The 20,575-nt window shown below is 48.4% G+C and overlaps 1 protein-coding gene across 15 annotated transcripts in view; it reads right to left on the bottom strand.

Annotated features, from left to right (window-relative positions):
- FAM178B (family with sequence similarity 178 member B) overlaps positions 1 to 12,003 on the bottom strand; it is a 117,644-nt gene extending 105,641 nt beyond the window's left edge. For 11 of the 15 annotated variants that reach the window (XR_011386479.1, XR_011386480.1, XR_011386481.1 and 8 more), the window contains exon 1: positions 11,846 to 12,002. The gene's annotated coding sequence lies outside the window, so the exon portion shown is untranslated. The other 4 variants (XM_051835722.2, XM_051835733.2, XM_051835736.2 and 1 more) reach the window with 3 other exon arrangements.
- Positions 12,004 to 20,575: the final 8,572 nt, after the last annotated feature.

The following is a 20,575-nucleotide window of genomic DNA, read 5'->3' as shown; positions in this document are numbered from 1 at the left end:
AAAAGACACTATATTAATGCAGACACTACATTAATGTAATTAATATACATTAATAATGTATATTAATGTAATTTAACTGTAACTTTACCAAGAAGTTATTAAAATTATGTTGGCCAAAGGATACAAATTTCAGTTAGGAGGAATAAGTTCAAGAGATCTATTATTATACAACACAACGATTCCAGTTAATAATAACAAACAGTATTCTTGAAAATTGTTAAGGCTGGATTTGAAGTGTTCTCACCAGAAACTAGTAAGTATGTGAAGTGACACATGTTCATTAGCTCAATTTAGCCATACCATGACACATACATGTTTTAAAACAACATTGTATACACTATAAAGTATACAATATTTACTTATCAATTTGAAGCACAACTGATTACTTTATAAGAGAAGCTATAACAATTATAAATATACATGCACCTAAAAACAGAATCCCAGACCATATGAAGTAACTGACAGAACTGAAATAGACAGCTATAAATAAGCTGCAGGCTTTCTATGCTGCTTTTGATCATCAAACAACCACACAGAAAAGCAAAAGAAAACAGATTGACACAACACTGTGATCAGATATGAACAGAACACCTCCGACAGCAGAACAGTCCGTATGGACTCAAGCCCGTATGGACTGCTCTTCAGGGTGGGTTATACGGTGTACCACAAAACAGCTCTCAGTCAATTCAGAGAGGTTCGAATCATACAAAGTACCTTCTGACCACCACAGAAACCTCTAGATGTATAAGCTGGGAGAACTGATAACTAATATAAACAAAAAAACATGTACCCAAATATCTACAGTAGCATTATTCTTTTTTTTTTTTTTTTTTTTTTTTTTTTGACAGGCAGAGTGGACAGTGAGGTAGACAGAGAGAAAGGTCTTCCTTTGCCATTGGTTCACCCTCCAATGGCCGCCACGGCTGGCGCGCCGCGCTGATCCGAAGCCAGGAGCCAGGTGCTTTTCCTGGTCTCCCATGGGGTGCAGAGCCCAAGCACTTGGGCCATCCTCCACTGCACTCCCGGGCCACAGCAGAGAGCTGGCCTGGAAGAGGGGCAACCGGGACAGAATCCGGCGCCCAGACCGGGACTAGCACCCGGTGTGCAAGGCGGAGGATTAGCCTAGTGAGCCGTGGCACCGGCCCAGTAGCATTATTCTCAATAGCCAAAAAGTGAGGACAGGCCAAATGGCCATCGGTTTGTGAAATGGATAAACATAATGTGGTATATGCATATAAATGCATATAAAGACATATTACCCAGCCGTAAAAAGGAGTGAAGTCCTATTACATGCTACAGCATACATGAGCCTTGAAAACATTCTAAACCAAAGACTCCAGTGCCCACAGACTACATATTGTATAGTTCCATTCTTTTATTTTTTAATATAAATTTCTTTCCAGATTTTTAATCATATATTTTCTTTTTTAGTATTTATTTTTAGCTTTTAAGGTTCCATTATTATGACATATCCAGAGTAGGCAAACCCAGAGACAAAAAAGAAAGCATATTAGGGACCGGCGTTGTGGCACAGCGGGTAATCCACCACCTGAGATGCCAGCATCCCATATAGGAGCTGGTTCAAGTCCTGGGTGCTCCTCTTCCAATCCAGTTTCTTGCTGACAGCATGGGTAAAGTAGAAGAAGATGGCCCAAGTGCTTGGGCCCCTGCCACCCATGTGGGAGACGAAAGAAGCTCCTGGCTCCTGGCTTCACCTGGTTTAGCCCTGGCTGTTGTGGCCACATTGAGGGTGAACCAGCAGATGGAAAACCTCTCTCTCTGTCTCTTCCTCTCTCTGTAACTCTTTCAAATAAATAAATAAATAAATATTTAAAAACAAAAAAAGAAAGCAGGTGAGTAAGTGCTTAACGCGGGGCCAGCGCCATGGCTCACTTGGCTAATCCTCTGCTTGCGGCACCGGCATCCCATATGGGCGCAGGATTCTAGTCCCGGTTGCTCCTCTTCCAGTCCAGCTCTCTGCTGTGGCCCGGGAAGGCAGTGGAGGATGGCCCAGGTGATTGGGCGCCTGCACCCACGCGGGAGACTGGGAGGAAGCAGCTGGCTCCTGGCTTCGGATCCGCATAGCTCCGGCCGTAGCGGCCATTTGGGGGAGTGAACCAACAGAAGGAAGACCTTTCTCTCTGTCTATCTCTCTCACTGTCTAACTCTATCTGTCAAAAAAAAAAAAAAAAGTGCTTAACGCAGGGAGAAAGAAGGGAAGATGGGGAGTGACAACTAAGGGGCAAAGGTGTCTATTTGGGGGCTGATGAAAACTTTTTTTTTTTTTAAGATTTATTTATTTATTTGAAAGGCAGAGTTACAGAGAGGTAGCAGCGGAGAGAGACAGACAGAGAGAAAGGTCTTCCATCCACTGGTTCACTCCCCAAATGGATGCATCGGCCGGAGTTGTGCCAATCTGAAGCCAGGAGCCAGGAGCTTCTTCCGGGTCATCCACGCAGGTGCAGGGACCCAAGCACTTGGGCCATCTTCTACTGCTTTTCCAGATCATAGTAGAGAGCTGGATCGGAAGTGGAGCAGCGGGGACTCGAACCAGCACCCATATGGGATGCCGGCACAGCAGATGGTGGCTTTACCTGCTATGCCATAGCGCCAGCCCCTGGTGATGAGAACTTCCTTAAATTGGGGGTAAAGACAGCGTGAGTCTTTGGACTGTACACTTTAAATGGGTGAATAATATGACGTGTGAATTCTATCGCACCAAGACTGCTTTTAAAAAAAGTACAAGGTAAACAAAATTAAAGATCATTGCTGATGACGAAGTTGGACCTCCTAGGAAAACAAAGGAGTACAGTGACAGGAAGCTGGAAAAGATGCTAAAAGTGGCTCACACTGTAGCTGTTGATCAAAAGGCAGGAAGGAAAAGCAAAGAATAAGAAATAAAACTCGATCCTTCAAAAAAAAAAAAAAAAGATGATGTAATGGATTACGCCTTTTGAGAAATGATGGGGAGGGGAAGAAATAAAATTGTTCTTTAAAAACACTTTTATTTGGAGGATCTTAAAGTACCAAATGAGTCTGGAACATTTGCCAAAGGCAAGAAAACCAACCAAACCAACCTAACATGTTAGCATTCACAAGTCCATGAAGGGGATGATTGTTTGGCACAGTGGTTCGGATGCTGCTTGGGATACCTGTACCCTGTATCAGAGTGCCTGGGTTCAAGTCCTGGCTCCACTTCTGATTCCAATTTCCTGGTAATATATGCCCTGGGCAGCGGGGTGGGGATAGGGTAGCAGGTCATGGCTCATGTAGTTTGGCTCCTGACACCCATGTAAGAGACCCAGATGGATTTCTGGGCTCCTGGCCCCGACCTGGTCCACCACTGGCTGTTTTGACATTTAGGGAGTGAATCAGTGGCTGGAAGTTCTCTGTGTCTGTCTCTCCACACTTCAATTAAATACATAAAAATGTTAAGAAAGAAGTCCATAGAGATGATAAAATAGAAAAAGCAGCAGAAACTAACAACGTACCAATGAACGAATTCCACGCAGCAGAAGCTGCATGCGAGGGGGTGGGGTGGGAGGGCAGGGCACTCTCTCCTTTTTAAATTGGTTGCTTTTCTGGGCACAAGTGCTTTCTGTGTCATCCCGACAATGCAGAGCCCACTAAGTTTAGGAAACATAATACCAGCCTTTGTTCCACGCTGGAGCTGACGGTTTTTTGCTGTTCCAGTTTTGGCTGCTCCTCGAGATCCCAAAGCCCAGCACGCCCTGGTTTCTGCAAGTTCAGCAGTTCACTGCTGGGCTGGGAGGGGCGCAGAATGGCTGGGGTGGGGGCACTTTTTAAAGTCAGGGGGAGCAAAAATGCAATTGAGGACTCAGTTTCTCACTCCCCCCCCCCAGGACGTCTGTCTGTCTTTTGCACTCTGATAAGTCAGTTCTCTTTTCTCTTTCTCCCTCTCTTTCCCAGTTATGTAGTTCAAGTTAATGGCTGAAGGTCACTCAGTTCTAGTTCCCTCGAGCCACTTGAGTGTCCACGGGAAGTCTTATACTCCAGTGCCGAGCCCAGGGCCTGGCTCACAATGGATTCTTACAATATTGAGTGGGAGGTTATTGTAGATCAAGATGCAATATATTTTAAACACTTCTGCTAGGTGCGAATCAGGTTAATGAACTTGAAATTAAAGTACAACACACAGAGAAAAAAGGAGCAGAGTAAAAATACAGCTCAATGAACTTTGTACAAAGTGAACACACCCAGGTACACATGACCCAGGGGGAACAAACAACAACAAACCAGTGACACCAGTGACTTCCTTGTGCTCCCTGTGAATCACAACTCCCCAAAACCCAGACCTTAACACTGTGATTTGTTTTGTCTGCTTTTTAAATACTGCATATATGCAATTTAGAAGTGTGGATTGCTTTTGTGTATGGCCTTTTTCGTCAATGTTATGTTTTGTGAGTATTCGTTTTCTTTATTTAAAAAAAGAGTTATTTGAAAGGCAAAATGACACATACATACCACATACACACACAGAGACAGAGAGAGAATCTTCCATCTGCTGGTTTACTCCCCAAATGCCCACAACAGCCGGGCTAGGCCAGGCTGAAGCCAGGGCCAGGAACTCCATCCAGGCCTCCTACGTGGGTAGCCGGAACCCAAGTACTTGGGCCATCACACACTGTCTCCAGGCACATTAGCAGGAAGCTGGTTCAGAAGCAAGGAGTGGTCAGGACATGGACCAGTCACTTAATCTAGGATGCAGGCGTCCCCGGGGTGTCTTCACCTGCGGCACCACAACGCCTGCCCTTGGAAGTGCTCATCTTTCTCTGTGTACAGCATTTTATTGTATGAATAACAACTTAGTAGTCCTACTGATGATGGACATCTTCAGTGTTTCCACTTTTTTATTATGAATGTTTCAATGAACAGTGTATACCTAGACTTGCCTTTCATGCTCACACACACACACACACACACACACTCTTCTGTTGGGAGAGGACCTAGGTGTCAAACTTGTAGGTCGCAGGGAATACATATATCAACTTACGGTAGACAAGGCCAAGTAGATTCTAAGTGGTACAGTGAATTCACTCTCTCACCAGTCAGATAGTAGAGTTTTCCTTGTTCCATCTTTGCCAGCAGGTGAGATTGTGTTTCTAAACTGCTTATTATTCCAGCAGGTATAGTGTAACTTCTCCTTCTAATTTCGAATTTGCATTGTCCTGATTGTAATGAGGTAGAGCACCTTTTCATAGGGTGGCATCTGCCTAGATCTCTTCTTTTGCAAATTGCTCTGCTCACGTCTGCCCATTTGCCTATGGAGTTGCCCTTTCTGATCTTTGTTGATCTGTGGGCATTCTTTTTTTTTTTTTTTTTTTTTTTGACAGGCAGAGTGGACAGTGAGAGAGAGAGAGACAGAGAGAAAGAGAGAAAGGTCTTCCTTTTGCCGGTGGTTCACCCTCCAATGGCCGCCGCGGCCGGCGCGCTGCGGCCGGCACACCACGCTGATCCGATGGCAGGAGCCAGGAGCCAGGTGCTTTTCCTGGTTTCCCATGGGGTGCAGGGCCCAAGCACCTGGGCCATCCTCCACTGCACTCCCTGGCCACAGCAGAGAGCCGGCCTGGAAGAGGGGCAACCGGGACAGAATCCGGTGCCCTGACCGGGACTAGAACCCGGTGTGCCAGCGCCGCTAGGCGGAGGATTAGCCTAGTGAGCCGCGGCGCCGGCCGGGCATTCTTTTTATGTTCCCAAAATGGCCTTCCATCAATTATAGATGCTGCAAAGATCTTCTCTTGCTGAATGCCTTGTCTCTCACTCTCATAATGGTTCAGTGTATAAACGGAAGTTGTTAACTTTATTTATTTGAAAGGCACAGTTATAGTGAGAGAGAGCAGGGAGACACACATGCACACACACACACACATACATACATACAGAATATCTTCCACCCACTGGTTCACTTCTCAAATGGCCTCAATGGCCAGGGTTGGGCCAAACTGAAGCCAGGAGCCAGGAGCTTCTTCCAGGTCTCCCATATGGGTGCAGGAGCCCAAACACGTGGGTGATCCTCTACTGTTTTCTCATCACATTAGCAGGGAGCTGGAATGGAAATGGAGCAGCCAGGACGCAAACAGGCACCCATATGGGATGCCGGCATCACAGGTGGCAGTTCTACCTGTTGTGCCACAACCCAGGGCCAAGAAGTTCTTAACTTTAATGTATTCCAATTTATCAACATTTTCTCCTGTGGTTAATGCTTTCTGTGCCCTGGTGAAGGAATTTTCTCTACCCCAAGGTCATGAACATATTATCACATGTCACCTTTGAGAATTTTTATTATTTTATATCTTACATTTAGAGATAAGAATATAATACACCCAAGATATATTTTCAGGTATAACTTAGCTTAAGTATTTTTACATATACGTGTGTATGTAAAGCACACATGCAGATACACGCGCACACACACACACACACACGGTAACCACCACCCCATCAAGACACAGAACGTGTTTTACATTGTTGAAGATTCTTTCTCACCTCCTGTAGTCAATAATCCCCAAAGGTAATACTACTCAGCTTCTATCACTAACAATTATCTTGCTTGTCCTTGAACTTCACATACTTCTTATACTTCTTTGTGTTTGATTATTTCAAATCATGCATGGGAGAGTCAACCAGATGTCTGCATGTAGCAATAGCAGTCCATTCCTGTTCACGTTCAAATCCTACGTCATCCTAGGAATACACCACAATGCCTGTATCCATTCTCCTGTTGATGGCTGTTTGGAATGTTCCTTGTTGCAGGAGCATTAGTAATACACCTGTTCTCAATATCGTGTACATGTCTTTTGAAGGACATTATTAATTTCTGTTGGACATCTACCAGGACACACAAGATTTTCATGTAACCACACTATAAAAACTATTCAGATTTGTCAAGCTATCTTTGCCAAATACTCACAACAAATTTTTTCTATTCCCACATTCATTATTTTTATTGGAAAAAAATGGTGAAATTCTTTTTTGTTCTATTTTGTTAAATTTGGGAGTAATTTCAGACTTACTAAAAGTTACAAAAATAATAGAAAGAGGGGCTGGCATTGTTGCGCAGTGGGTGGCCGTACCACTTCTCATCCAGCTCCCTGCTAAGGTGCCTGGGAAAGCAGTGGAACATGACCCAGGTGCTTGGGCCCCAGTTGCCCACATGGGAGACTTGGATAGAGTTCCAGGCTCTTGGCTTCCCCCTGGACTAGCCCTGGCTGTTGTGGCCATTTGGGAAGCAAACCAGCAGATGGAAGATCTCTCTCTGTGCCCCCTCTCTAACTCTGCCTTTCAAATAAATAAATAAATCTTCTTTAAAAAAAAAAAAAAAAAGAATGCCCAGATGCTCTTCATCCAAATTTTCCAAATGTTAATATTTTAGTATATTTACTTTATAATTAATTATTTTTCTGTCTCGTGTGTGTGTGTGTGTGTGTGTATGAATGCATTATTTTGACACTATTGAGTGCTGGTGATTTTTGTTTTTGTTTTTGTTTTGTTTTGTTTTTGGCAAGTTTTATCAGTTTGGGTTTGTGTGTTGCTTCTTCGTGATTGGATACAGGTTACATATTTTGTACAGGAATGCAAAGCTGTGTCCTCAGCTTTGTTATATCAGAGCTCACGATGTCATCTTGTCCTATCACTGTTATTACCAACTTTAATTACTTGGCTAAGGTGAGATCTGCCAGGTTTCTCTGTTATAATATTACTATTTATCCCTTTGTAATTAATTGGTATCTCAAGGGAAAATGCTTTGAGATTGTGCAAACATATTGTGTCTTATTATATTTTCATTTCCTAGTTTTAGCATCCACTGCTGATTCTTGCCTGAAACAATTTTTACTGTAGGAATTGAAGACTAGTATTCATTTTTTGAAAAATGTGCTTGAAAGGTAGAGAGAGAGAGAGAGATCTATCATCCACTGTTTAATTCCCCAAATATCTACAACAGCCAGGGCTGGACCAGGCCGAAGCCAGGAGCCAAGAACTCAATCCAGATCTCTCACACAGGTGGCAAGGACCCAACTACTTGAGCCATCACTGCTGTCCCAGTGTGTGCAGCAGCAGGAAGCTGGAATCAGGAGCAGAGCCAGGACTCAAACACAGGCGTTCTGATAAGGGACTTGGGTGTCCCAAGCAGTACCCTAACTGCTGTGCCAAAAACTCACTCCTCATTTGTCTTTAATAGCTTCAAAACAAAACAAAACAAAACAGAAACAACAACAAAACAAAACACCTTAGATAATCAGTACTTTCAACAAAACCAAACTGAAGGGCCGGCGCCGTGGCTCAATAGGCTAATCCTCCACCTTGCGGCGCCAGCACACCGGGTTCTAGTCCCGGTTGGGGCGCCGGATTCTGTCCCGGTTGCCCCTCTTCCAGGCCAGCTCTCTGCTATGGCCAGGGAGTGCAGTGGAGGATGGCCCAGGTGCTTGGGCCCTGCACCCCATGGGAGACCAGGAAAAGCACCTGGATCCTGGCTCCTGCCATCGGATCAGTGCGGTGCGCCGGCTGCAGCGGCGGCCATTGGAGGGTGAACCAACGGCAAAGGAAGACCTTTCTCTCTCTGTCTCTCTCTCTCACTGTCCACTCTGCCTGTCAAAAAAAAAAAAAAAAAAAAAAAAAACAACCAAACTGAAATATGAAAACCCATGGGACATTTACCACAAAACCAACCTCAAAGTCACCTTCAAAGATGAAAGGAATACTCTGCTGGCACACTGGTGGGTGGCAGGGCAGTGGCCATTGGCCGCATTCTCAGGCAAAGTGAACCTGTGTCCTTGGAGCCCGGGAGTCAGCTTGCAAAAGAGGAGAATAACGCTCTCCTGAAAGCCTCCCCGTCAACACAAACAACTGTGAAGGGATGCTCTGCATGCTCAAAGCCTCTAATTCTAGCAGGAGTAAGGGCGGTCAGCCAGGGTGAGGGAGTGGGCGCAGGGGGCGGGCCCGGAGATCCTGAGGTGGTCCTCCCTCGGGATCCAACTCATGCCTTCCCTGGAGACAGGGAGGAAGGTGAACTTTGGCCTTGTATTTCCAGGAGTTTCTCAGTTTTCTGACTGTCCCCAGGCTGGGGACCTGCCTACCTGTTTCAATACCAAGCCTGGCACAGACAACCTGCTGCAACAAATGGAATTCCACGTTCCTGCAGTGTCTGCAGCCAGGCCACCAAGTGGCTCATTTACAAGGGGCTTCCAATCTGTAAGTGCACTGAGTCCCACAAGCTCGTTTAGCAAGCCAAGTGTTTGAAACGAGAAGGATGGGGGTTGGAAAGAAAGAAAGATCTCCACGTCAGCTCACAAAACCAGCAGCTCAGAGGACTTGGGCCTTGAACGGAACCTTGACCCAAAACGTGATTCCTATGAGATGGAGATTCCAACTCAGGCACCAGGAAGACACCTTATCTCAGACTGTCCAACACAGCTCTGTTGTACAAACTCCAAATTAGCATCTCTCAGGAGTCAGGCACGGTGCTGAGCGTGGGAAAGCCATGGTTGAGGCACTTATGGTCTCTTCTCCGAAGGTGGTTGTAGCACTGAGAGGTTTCTGCCATGGGACAGAGCCAGGGATGGCCAAGAAGTCAGCAGGTGCTGCAGCCTGGATCTCAAAGGAGTCAGGTACACTCAGACTGGCTGGTTATGCGGCTCATGGGTCAGGGATGCCTGCTTAGTGGGTGACTAAGTCTGCCCGCCACGAAGCATGCTTCAGTCAGAGGGACTCATCTGCCAGTGCATATGTGGCAGTCCAATTTTACTTGGAAAGGAGACACATCTGCCAGCTATTTCTTCCCTGTCATCTATCACCCAGGTACCTGTTGTTTCCACGCCTTGCCAACCGCTCTCACATTCCTTGAAAACACAAGACCCTTTTAAAGAGGAAGAAATAAGCAACAGCAGTGCCATCTGATAAACGCTCCTCTTTTTTCCCCCATCTCCAGCTCTGAAACGTACAGTCCCTGGACCACGGCCGCAGTGGACGGCACTGCTTCATCAGTGCTAGGATGCGGCTCCTTTTAGGGCCACCGTGACTTTCTGTGCCACAAAGAAAGCCAAGAGGCTGCCAATTGAAATGATGGCACAAGGAAGACACCATGGATTGCGGGCCCCAGCCCAATTTCGGAGCTGTGAAAATGTGAACCAACATGCCTCCTGGAATGGGTGACAAACGATAATTCTGCTTAGTCTTACGTGCTGCACGTGCTGTATGGTAGGTGCCATGCCAGGAATACAGCAGGAGACAAAGGCCCCCTCCAGTCAAACAGGAAGGCAGACTTCACATCTAAATTCTACATTCCCCCGTCTCCCCCAAGCCCTCCACACTCCAACCACTCAACTAAGGACTGCAATTATCTTAGAGCCTCCGCCCCCCCCCCACCAACTGGCTCCACTCCAATGTGGTTCCATCTGCCTAATGCATCCCTTGGCCTGGGGAGGGGGCGCCTCCCCAAATCCCACAAACCCAAGCCCACAACCTCTACCAGACAGCCTCCCTCCCCCACTCTCCCATGTAGCCTCAGTGTGATTTCAACAGTGTCACCTTACTTTCCTGTCCCCCCCCCATTCCAGCTACAATAAAAATAAAACAATCTGTCTTAAACAACAGCTATGAGATCAAATAATTATGGGATCCCAAATACTTTGAGTCCTGATGTCCAAAGACCCAAGATTAATTTAGAATAGTACAAGTGCCCTGTTTTTATAGTTATCACTTTGTCAAGATGTCTTATTCCTTTTTTCTTTTTTTCTTTTTTCTTTTTTTTTTATTTGACAGGTAGAGTTACAGTGAGAGAGACAGAGAGAAAGGTCTTCCTTCCGTTGGTTCACTCCCCAAATAGCCGTTACCACCCGCGCTGCGCCAATCTGAAGCCAGGAGCCAGGTGCTTCCTCCTGGTCTCCCATGGGGTGCAGGGCCCAAGCACTTGGGCCACCCTCCACTGCCCTTCCGGGCCACAGCAGAGAGCAGGTCTGGAAGAGGAGCAACCGGGACTAGAACCCAGTGCCCATATGGGATGCCGGCGCCGCAGGCGGAGGATTAGCCAAGTGAGCCACGGCGCCGGCCCAAGATGTCTTATTCCTAACATCACATTTTATATCTATTCTTTTAAACAAATCTTTAACAGCCTCGGAATGCTAGCGAGGGCGACGGTTCTGGTCAGCAAGAACTCAGCTCGCAGTCTGAAGGGTGGAAGGAGATGAGTTTTAGCCAGAAAGTCAAATGGAAAATTCTCGAGTGTCATGAACTCCACATCCACCACATGGGGCAGGGGCTGGGGACAGAACACCTTTCTGGAACGACAAACAGCAGCTCCCTTTGTGGCCCGGGGAGGGAACACTAAAACACTAAACAAAGCATGCCAAGCCAACCAAAACACACGCCATTTCTCAAAGGCCTCTGAAGACCACCCCGACAAAGCAAGCCATGCCTTGGGCACACGGAGGGGAGGGTCTCGCCCGGTGCTCAGGAAATGGCCGGGCTCAAAGTAGAAAACACGGGCGCGAGCAGCGCACCAAGGAACCTATAAAAGCCCACAGGAATAGCAAGGCCACGAGGCTCGGGACAGACACGAGCCGCAGCTGGGCCGTTTACTCCCTGCGTGGCTCTCCACGCGCCCAACCTCCGCCTGCTCACCTGTAACCAGGGGCTGGTGTCCTACCACCTGAGCTGCGGTCAACGCCAGCACCCAGGGAACTCCAACCCAGACGGCGGGAAGGGCAGGGGTCGGGAAGCCCGGGAGGCTGGCCGGAAGCGCGGGCCCGAGCCTCGGAGGAGGATGCCAGCCAGCGGGGGAAGGCGGCCCAGCAGCCCACCAGGGGCTGGCGGCGGAAGGCTCCCCTACCTCAGACGGCCAGGCCTCCCTGTGCTGGCAACGTTGCACACGAGCAGGCAACAGGCAAGAAGAGAAGTTCCAGGCTCGGGGCCCAGGGCCCGCGCGCAGGACGCGTCCGCACAGCCCGCGCCGCGTACGCGTCCAGAGACGCCAAGGTCGCTCACTCGCTCGTTCGCTCGCGCGGGACGCACGCGGCGGCGCACCTGGGTCGCGCGCATCCACAGCTTACTTTTTCTGGGCCGGTGCTGGGCGTGGGCCCACAGTGGGCACTGATGCGTTCCCTTTTACAGATGAGGAAACTGAGGCATACTTGCGCAAGGGCACATGGCTAGCAGGGGGTGGCGTCAAGATTTGAACTCACAACCGACGGGGTGGCCCTTCAGGTCCTTCCAGAGCTGAGACACGGCTGGTGTGCGTGCTGAGAGGCACCATCGCCGTGATTATTCCTCTCATTGTGCCCTGGGCACACATCTCTCCGTGTGGAATACGGGCGCTTCCACTCACGCTCACCAAGCTTGGTGTGGAGCTAGGATACTGACACGCGTTGTCCCATACCTTCTCCTCCGCGGGCCCCATCGCCAAGGAAAACCCACGCCGTGCGCTTCTGAGGAGCTAATGAACGATCCGCGCTCTGGTTCTGCAGGCCGGGGCGCAGCAGAGCTCAGCTGGGCTGGCAGTGTCCGGGGGACTTCCGGGTGCAGCCGCCCTGGTGAGCTGGCGGCGGCTTCACCATGAACGTGGGCGCTGGAGTTTGTACTTGGTTTAATGAATTCCTGCAGGAGTTTCGGCCCATTAATTCGTCTGACTTGCAGTTGTCAAAAGGAATATTGAAGAGGGAGAGACAGGTTCCCCCTCGGAAGCTTCACTGTGCCTTGGCGACCTCCCGCCATTTTCAAATGTTTTAAACATATACAGGAAGGTCCATTTTAATAAGCACCATTGTGAAATTTAATATAAAGAGACAGAGTCAGCCCTAGGCAAAGTCGAGAATAATAACCTACATAAGAATTACTTTTTTTTTTTTTACTGTACAAATTGCTTCCAGAAGCGTTACCTTGGTTGATCAGCACAGCTGACTGGAGGCTGCGATGACTTGTCTCCCTTTTCAGATGACAAGACCGAGGCTTGGCCGCTACCTGCCTGCTGTGGGACCCCACACTGGTTTAGGAGAGCCCAGAGTCCAAGTCCAGGGCCCTCGATGCTACAGACCTGCCTTTCCCCTTATCTCCTGAGGTTCTGCCCTCGCTTGAGGAGTTCATCGCCCTCATTTCTTTGTCTTTGTTCAGGTTCTGTGTCCTTGAGACCCTCTACATTCTTCCCGGAGGATCCTGGAAAGAGCAGAAAAAGAAGTTTGGCAAGTGGGGCTGGTTTAGGCAGCTCAACCATTCAGTAGCTGGTCCTGCAGTGCCCGGTCATTCCCAGTGCTGGAACTGCCCTCACCCCCGACCTGTCTTGCTTCAAGTGCTGTGCCGTGTGCCCACTCCTGGTGAGCTGATCTCTTAACCAAGCTAAAAAGACATCTTTCCAAGAGCCCTAATAGTGATCCTGGGACTGACTGCCAGGGAGATGCTTGTTTGGGCAAGTTGGCCTTTGCTCCTTACTCAATCACCCCACCTGAGTGGCGGCTTATTCTCCTAAAGGTCAGCCTGGAGCAACACTTTCAACTGTTCTATTCATTTATAGCCTGGCGTCATGTAATGATCATTTATTGATCATCTAGTGTGTGCTGCATACCCTGTGTACGTTGTAATTTCATCCTGGTAATGACCCTACAGAAGGGAAATTGGAGTTTCGGAGAAACTGAGTTGTTCAAGTTGCACAGCCGTAGGTGCAGGGCCTTTTGAACTTGTGTTTCTCTGACTCCAGGGCTTATGCCTTTCTCTCCACATCCTGATATCAAAATGACTGTTAGAAGATAGAAAGCCACAACCACAAAGAGGAGGAAGAGTCACGTTTTGTTTGGAAGACTTATTGCGATTATTGTGAATGAACGTTAAATCTGAGTGAGCTTCTCAGAGCCAAGAAAAGCAGGGAGTGGGACACAAGGAGCTAAGCTTCTCCCTGCAGTGTAGACTCTCTAAGGTAGAAGGAAAGGAAACTTCTTTCTCTTATTTTCAGATCCAAAAGAAATTCTCATGTAAGATCTTAATAATATTTATGTGACAAAAATGAAGTTTTGAGGAGTGGGCATTTGGCCCAGCAGTTAGGATGTCTGCCTCCCACATCAAAGTTCCTGCTACTTCAATTTCTAGTTCCAGATCCTCACTCCACCTCCCTGCTAATGCAGATCCTGGGAGACAGTGGTGATGGCTAAAGTGCTTGGGTACCTGCCACCCACGTGGGAGACCCAGAATGAGTTCCCAGCGTCCACCTTTGACCTCATTCAGGTTCTGTTGCAAATATCCAGGGAATGAACCAGCAGATGGGAGCTCTCTCTCTCTCTCTCTCTTTAATTTTTTATACTTAATTTAATTGAAAAAGAGAGAAATCTATCTTCCTTCCACTGACTCACTCCCCCAATGCCCACAACAGATAGGGCTGGGAAGATGGAAGCCAGGAGGCTGGAACTGCATGTGGATCTTCCATATGTGTCGCTCCCCCTCTTCGTGGAGGAACGACACAGGACCCTGCGCTGTTCTTTCGTCTGCTCGGCCCTCCCCGGGTTTGCTGCTGGTTCTTCCCGGGTTGGCTACTATCCCTTCCACCTCCGTGGAAGGGCAGTTCCCCCTGGCCACATTCCCCACTTCCGCAGGGGAGCGGCACACCGCCAGCCGGTTCTCTCGGGGGCTGCACGGGTTCCCTTAGATGTTCCCCATAGATGTTCCCCATAGATGTTCCTGGTGCATGCCGTCTCTCTCCTCCTTTATAGTCCTCCTCCGCCAATCCTAACTCGGCTGCCCACACGCCGAGTACGCTGCTCTCCTCCAATCAATAGCAAGTCCTACAGTTTATTAGTTGAACTGGAGGCAGCTGTGCGGAAGCTGTTTACTTCTCTCCCAGCGCCATATTGTGGGAGAGCAGATGCATAGAATAAGTCTTAATTCCAGTAACTCAGTCTAGTCCGGTTTGCTCCCCACACATATGGATAGCAAGTACCCACATGCCTGCTGCCTCCCAGGGTGTACATTAGCAGAAAGCTGGAATTGGGAACAGAGTCAGGACTTGAACCCTGCTACTCTGATATAGGATGCAAGCAGCGTTTAACCATTGTGCTAAATGCCCACCCCTCTGTCTCTGCATCTCAAATAAATAAATATTTAACAAATAGTTTTAGGGGCTGGTGCTAAGGCGCAAGTGGGCTAACCTGCTGCCAATAGCACCAATGACCCATATGGACACCTGTGTTTTTTTTTTTTTAAGATTATTTATTTATTTGAAAGGCAGAGTGATGGAAAGAGATGGAGAGTCAGAGAGAGAGAGACAGAGATCTTCCATCCACTGTTTCATTCCCCGGATAACCACAATGGCCAGGGCTGGAAAAAGCCAAAGCCAGGAGCCTAAAACTTCATTCGGGTTTCCTACGTGAGTGGCAGGGGCCCAAGCACTCTGGCCATCTTCAGCTGCTTTCCCAGGTGCATTAGCAGGGAACTGGATCAGAAGTGGGGCAGCTGGGACTCAAACCAATGCTCATATGGGATGCCAGCGTCACAGGAAGCAGCTTAGCCTGCTGTGCCACATTGCTGGTCCCTGATTTTTTTAAAATTGAGATAAAATTAATCTACCATACAATTTATCCTTTTAAAGTGTGCAGTGCAATGGTTTTTAGTAAACGCACAAGGTTTTACTGTCATTACCATCATGTGATATCAGAGTCTTCTCAGAAAAGAAACCCAGTACCCATTAGCAGTCACTCCTCGTTCCTCCTGTCCCTCAGCTGCTGAAAACCACTAATCGACTCTCTGGCTCTTTACTTTTGTGCTGAATATTTCATATAAGTGGAATCACATCACCTGTGGTCTTTTGTGTCTGGCTTCCCCCATTAAGTAGCATGTTTTCAAGGCTCATCCATGGTATGGCAGATAGCCCCAATTCTTCCATTTTTATGGCTGAATAATATTCCATGATGGGGCTGGTGCTGTGGCACAGCGGGTTAACGCCCTGTCCTGAAGCTCCAGCATCCCATGTGGGTGCTGGTTCAAAACCCGGCTACTGCACTTCTGATCCAGCTCTCTGCTATGGCCTGGGAAAGCAGTAGAAGATGGTCCAAGTCCTTGGGCCCCTGCACCCACATGGGAGACTGGAAGAAGCTCCTGGCTTCAGATCAGCCCAGCTCCAGCTGTTGCAGCCATTTGGTGAGTGAACCAGAGGACAGAAGATCTCTCTCTCTCTCTCTCTGTGTGTGTGTGTGTGTGTGTGTGTGTAACTCTGCCTTTCAAAACAAATATAAAAAAAAAAAAAGTATTCCATAGTATAACTGTTCCACATTTTGTTCAGAAAAACCAAACTCACCCGCTGATGAACATTTGGGGTTTCCTACTGTTTAGCTACACTGTCAGCACTAGTGTAGTTTCTGAGTGAAGACATTTTTACCCCTCTCTGCTGTCTGTGTAGGAGCTGAATGGAACAATGGCAGTGGGGGACCCACCAACGAGCCAGGAAGAAGAGCAAAGAGGAGAGGCTGGGGCGCCGAGGTGGGGGAAGCTTGGCATGAGCGAGAGCAGGAGGAGGTGGTCAAAGAGGGGAGGTGGCTGGGAGAATGAGATTGTAAACAGAGGCTGGGGTTTGGCCAGGAGGAAGGTGAGGGTAACCGGACAGAGTTTTGGGGGCCAGGTGGGATGGGTCAGAAGACGACAGGGTGAGAACACTTGTGAGCAGTTGAAGAGGTTGAGACAAGAAGGGATCCTCCGGGTAGTCTGGAAGTGAATGGGAGGAGAAGACAGATGGTGGCAGAGCAAGGTGCACACTGACGAGAGACTCGGGACTCAGTGCTATGGTGTGAATGCGGGTCATTCTCCACAGGCTCATCCAAGCTTGGTTCCCAGCGTGACTCTGTAAGGAGGAGGTGTATCCGGCGCTGTGGCATAGTGGGTAAAGCTGCCGCCTGCAGTGCCGGCATCCCAGATGGGCACTGGTTCGAGACCCGGCTGCTCCACTTCCAATCCAGCTCTCTACTATGGCCTGGGAAAACAGAACATGGACCAAGTCCTTGGGCCCACACTGGGGACCTGCAGGAAGCTCCTGGCTCCTGGCTTTGGATCAGCCCAGCTCCAGCCATTGCGGCCATTTGGAGAGAAAGACAGAATCTCTCTCTTTCTCCCTCTCTCTTTCTAACTCTGCTTTTCAAATAAATAAATAAATCTTTTTTTTATGAAAGAACAGGTTATTGTCCCAGACAGAGAATCTTGCTGGTTATTCCCTGAGTGTGTTCTTCTGCATTCACCCTCTGTCTTGCTGCTGCTCTCTGTGGCTGGTGGTTTATCCTCCACGGTCCCCATCAAGGGACTCCCTTGGCCTCTGATTGCCAACTGCGCAGGATGGTCAGAGCGTCCCGCGGTGGCTGTCCCTGGTCCTCACTGTCCTTTAAAGCTGTCAGCCCTAGCTACACCTCCACAACCAGCCCATCATGTGGCTCAAGGGGGCCCTAACTGACTTAGGAAGCAGGCAGAGATAGGAGGTGGAAGAGGGGGTAAGTGGAGATGGGGGGAGGGAGGAGGGGAAAGAAAGGAGTGGGTGTTGAGAGGGAGAGGAATGTTAGGATTTACCAGCTGGCTCCCAGGGAAGGATAAATGGGGGCCTGCAGAACGGCGGAAGTCTCTGGGTGAGAGAGGGGCCTGGGGAGCAGTGGGTGCAGTTTCCCACATGAATGCCCTGTGCTGCCCCATTGTTTCACCAGACTCTTTCTGATTCTTAAAATAAAGTGCTTTAAATAAGCAGCCTCTTCAGACCCCTCTGAGCCTCAGCTACAGCCTGGCCCCAGGCTGGCAACAGTTCCAAGTGACCCATTTTGGATTTGCACCATCTGCATAAAAATGCTGGGTTCCCTCTCGCCTCCCAGTGCCCAGCAGCCCTGCAGAGGCTCGGCTACCTTGTCTGGCCTTCCTCAGGCTTCTGGGGGGCCCTGGGGCCTGGACAGTCCTGGGCTGATGCGATCCCAGCCAGCCTAGGAGCCGCACTCCCCCACTCCCTTCTCCCTCTGTAATTAAAAACTGGTCCAGCACACACCTTCCTAAGTGCTCAGGGCCTCTGTGGCCCAGCAGAGCTCAGAGTTGCATCTTTGGTAACAGAAACGCAGACTAAATCCCCTTTTTGATCCCATTACTGCAAGCTTGTGTGTGTGTGGACTCTTCCCAGCTCCTTCCTGATTTTTAAAGCATTATATTTCTTTTCATTCTATTTGAAAGGCAGAGAAGCAGATAGCAAGAGATCTTCCTTCTGCTAGTTCACTCCCTAAATGCCTGCAACAACCAGGGCTGGGCCAGGTCAAAGCCAGGAAGCTGGTTTCTCATAAAGGTGGCGGGGGACCTCAGTACTTCAGTGATCATTGCTGCCTCCCAGGGTATGCATTAGCAGGACACTGAAATCAGAAGCAGAGGAGCCAGGGCTGGACTAGTCTCTCAGATAAGGAATTCAGGGGTTCCAAACAGTGAATTAACCACTATGTCTAATGCCTGCCTCCCCTTCCTGTTTCTTGCATTAGATTCAAGGCAGAAATCACATTTTACTTGTTCTTGAAAAGTGACCAGTCTTGGCTCACGGAAAAGACTCCATATAATATTCCTCATAGTCAACGAGCCCTTGCAAATCAATAAAATAAACAGTTTCTCCAAATAAGAATGTGGCTAGCCAATTTAAAAATGCTGATTTGGGGGGCTGGCATTGTGGCACAGCAGATAAAGCAGCTGCCAGCAATGTCAGCATCCCATATGGGTGTCAGTTCTTATCCTGGCTGCTCCATTTCCTATCCAGCTCCCTGCAAATGCATCTGGAAAAGCAGCAGAAGGTGGCCCCAGCGTTGGGGCCCCTGCACTCACGTGAGAGATCAGGAAGAAGCTCCTGGCTCTTGGCTTTGGTCTGCTCCAGCCCAGGCCTTCGCAGCCACGTGGGGAGAAACCAGAGGAAGGAAGATCGCTTTCTCACTGTCTTTCCCTTTCTCCCTGAAGAGAGAGTAACTCTGAAAGTAACTTTAAATAAATAAATCTTTAAAAGATGTTTATTTTTAAATAATTCATTCACATAATCAAAACAAAGACTCAAAACAGTGTATGAGGGATGCAGTGACACACTGTGCACAGGCCCAAGTCCCTCCACCACCACCCCGATGCACACACAGAGTTAAGAACTGGTGGACTTATGATTTCCTATGGTAAATAGAAGCCAGTATGAATACAGTGAAGATGGCACTGGTTCAAGTACTGGCTACTCCATTTCTGTTCCAGCTCTCTGCTGTGGCCCGGGAGTGCAGTGGAGGATGGCCCAAGTTCTTGGCCTCTGCACCCACATGGGAGACCTGGAAGAAGCTCTTGGCTCCTTGCTTTGGATTGCTCAGCTCTGGCCATTGTGGTCATTTGGGGAATGAACCAGCAGATGGAAGACCTCTGTCTCTGTCTCTGTCTCTCTCTTTTTCTCTCTGTAAATCTTTCAAATAAATAAAAATAAATCTTAAAAAAAAGTGTTGGGCATTGCCCTAAGGGCTTTGCAATTATCTCATTTAGTTCTCACAATACCCTGAGAGGTAGGTGCTATGCCTGACTAAAATACTTTTATGTTTATTTTTATTTATTTGTAAGGCAACGCACATACAAACAGACACAGAGGAGAGAGAGAGGGGAGAGAGAGATTTTTTTAAAAGATTTATTTATTTATTTGAAAGTCAGAGTTACACAGAGAAGAGGCAGAGACAGAGAGAGAGAGGTCTTCCATCCAATGGTTCACTCTCCAGTTGGCTGCAATGGCCGGAGCTGCGCTGATCCGAAGCCAGAAGCCAGGAGCTTCCTCTGGGTCTCCCATGTGGGTACAGGGGCCCAAGGACTTGGGCCATCTTCTACTACTTTCTCAAGCCATAGCAGAGGGCTGGATTGGAAGTGGAGCAGCTGGATCTTGAACTGGCGCCCACATGGGATGCCAGCGCTCCAGGCCAGGGCATTAACCCATTGTGTCACAGTGCCGGCCCAGGAGATATTTTCTATCTGCTGCTTCCCAAATGCCTGCAACAGCCAGGGCTGGGCTAGGCCAAGCCAAGAGCCAGGAATTCAATCCAAGTCTCCCATGTGGATGGCAGGTGCCAAGTACCTGCTGCTACCAGGTGCGCATTAACAGGAAGCTAGAATCAGACGTGCAACTGGGACTCGAACTCATGCACTCTGATATGGGATGCATGTGTCCCAAGTGGTAGCTCTCTATCTCTCTTTTAAAGATGTATTTATTTATTTGGAAGTCAGATTACAGAGACAGAGACAGAGAGAGATCTTCCATCTGCTGGTTCACTCCCCAGACAGTTGCATTAGCCAGGAGCCCAGAGCTTCATCCAAATCTCCCACATGGTTTGTAGGGGCCCAAATACTTGGCTCATCTTCTCATGTTTCTCCCAGGCCGTTAGCAGGGAGCTGGATCAGAAGCAGAGCAGCAGGGACTTGAACTGGTGCCCAAAAGGGGTGCTGGTGTCACAGGCAGTGGCTTTACCTTCTACACCACAATGCTGGTCCCCCAGGTGGTGTCTTAGCCACTACATCAAATATCTACCCCTATTTTCACTTTTATTTGAAATTGTCAGGGAGAGACAGAGAAATCTGCTGGTTCACC

Source organism: Oryctolagus cuniculus, chromosome 2, assembly GCF_964237555.1.
Source record: "Oryctolagus cuniculus chromosome 2, mOryCun1.1, whole genome shotgun sequence".
NCBI lineage: Eukaryota > Metazoa > Chordata > Mammalia > Lagomorpha > Leporidae > Oryctolagus > Oryctolagus cuniculus.
This window is presented reverse-complemented; position numbering and strand designations above follow the sequence as displayed.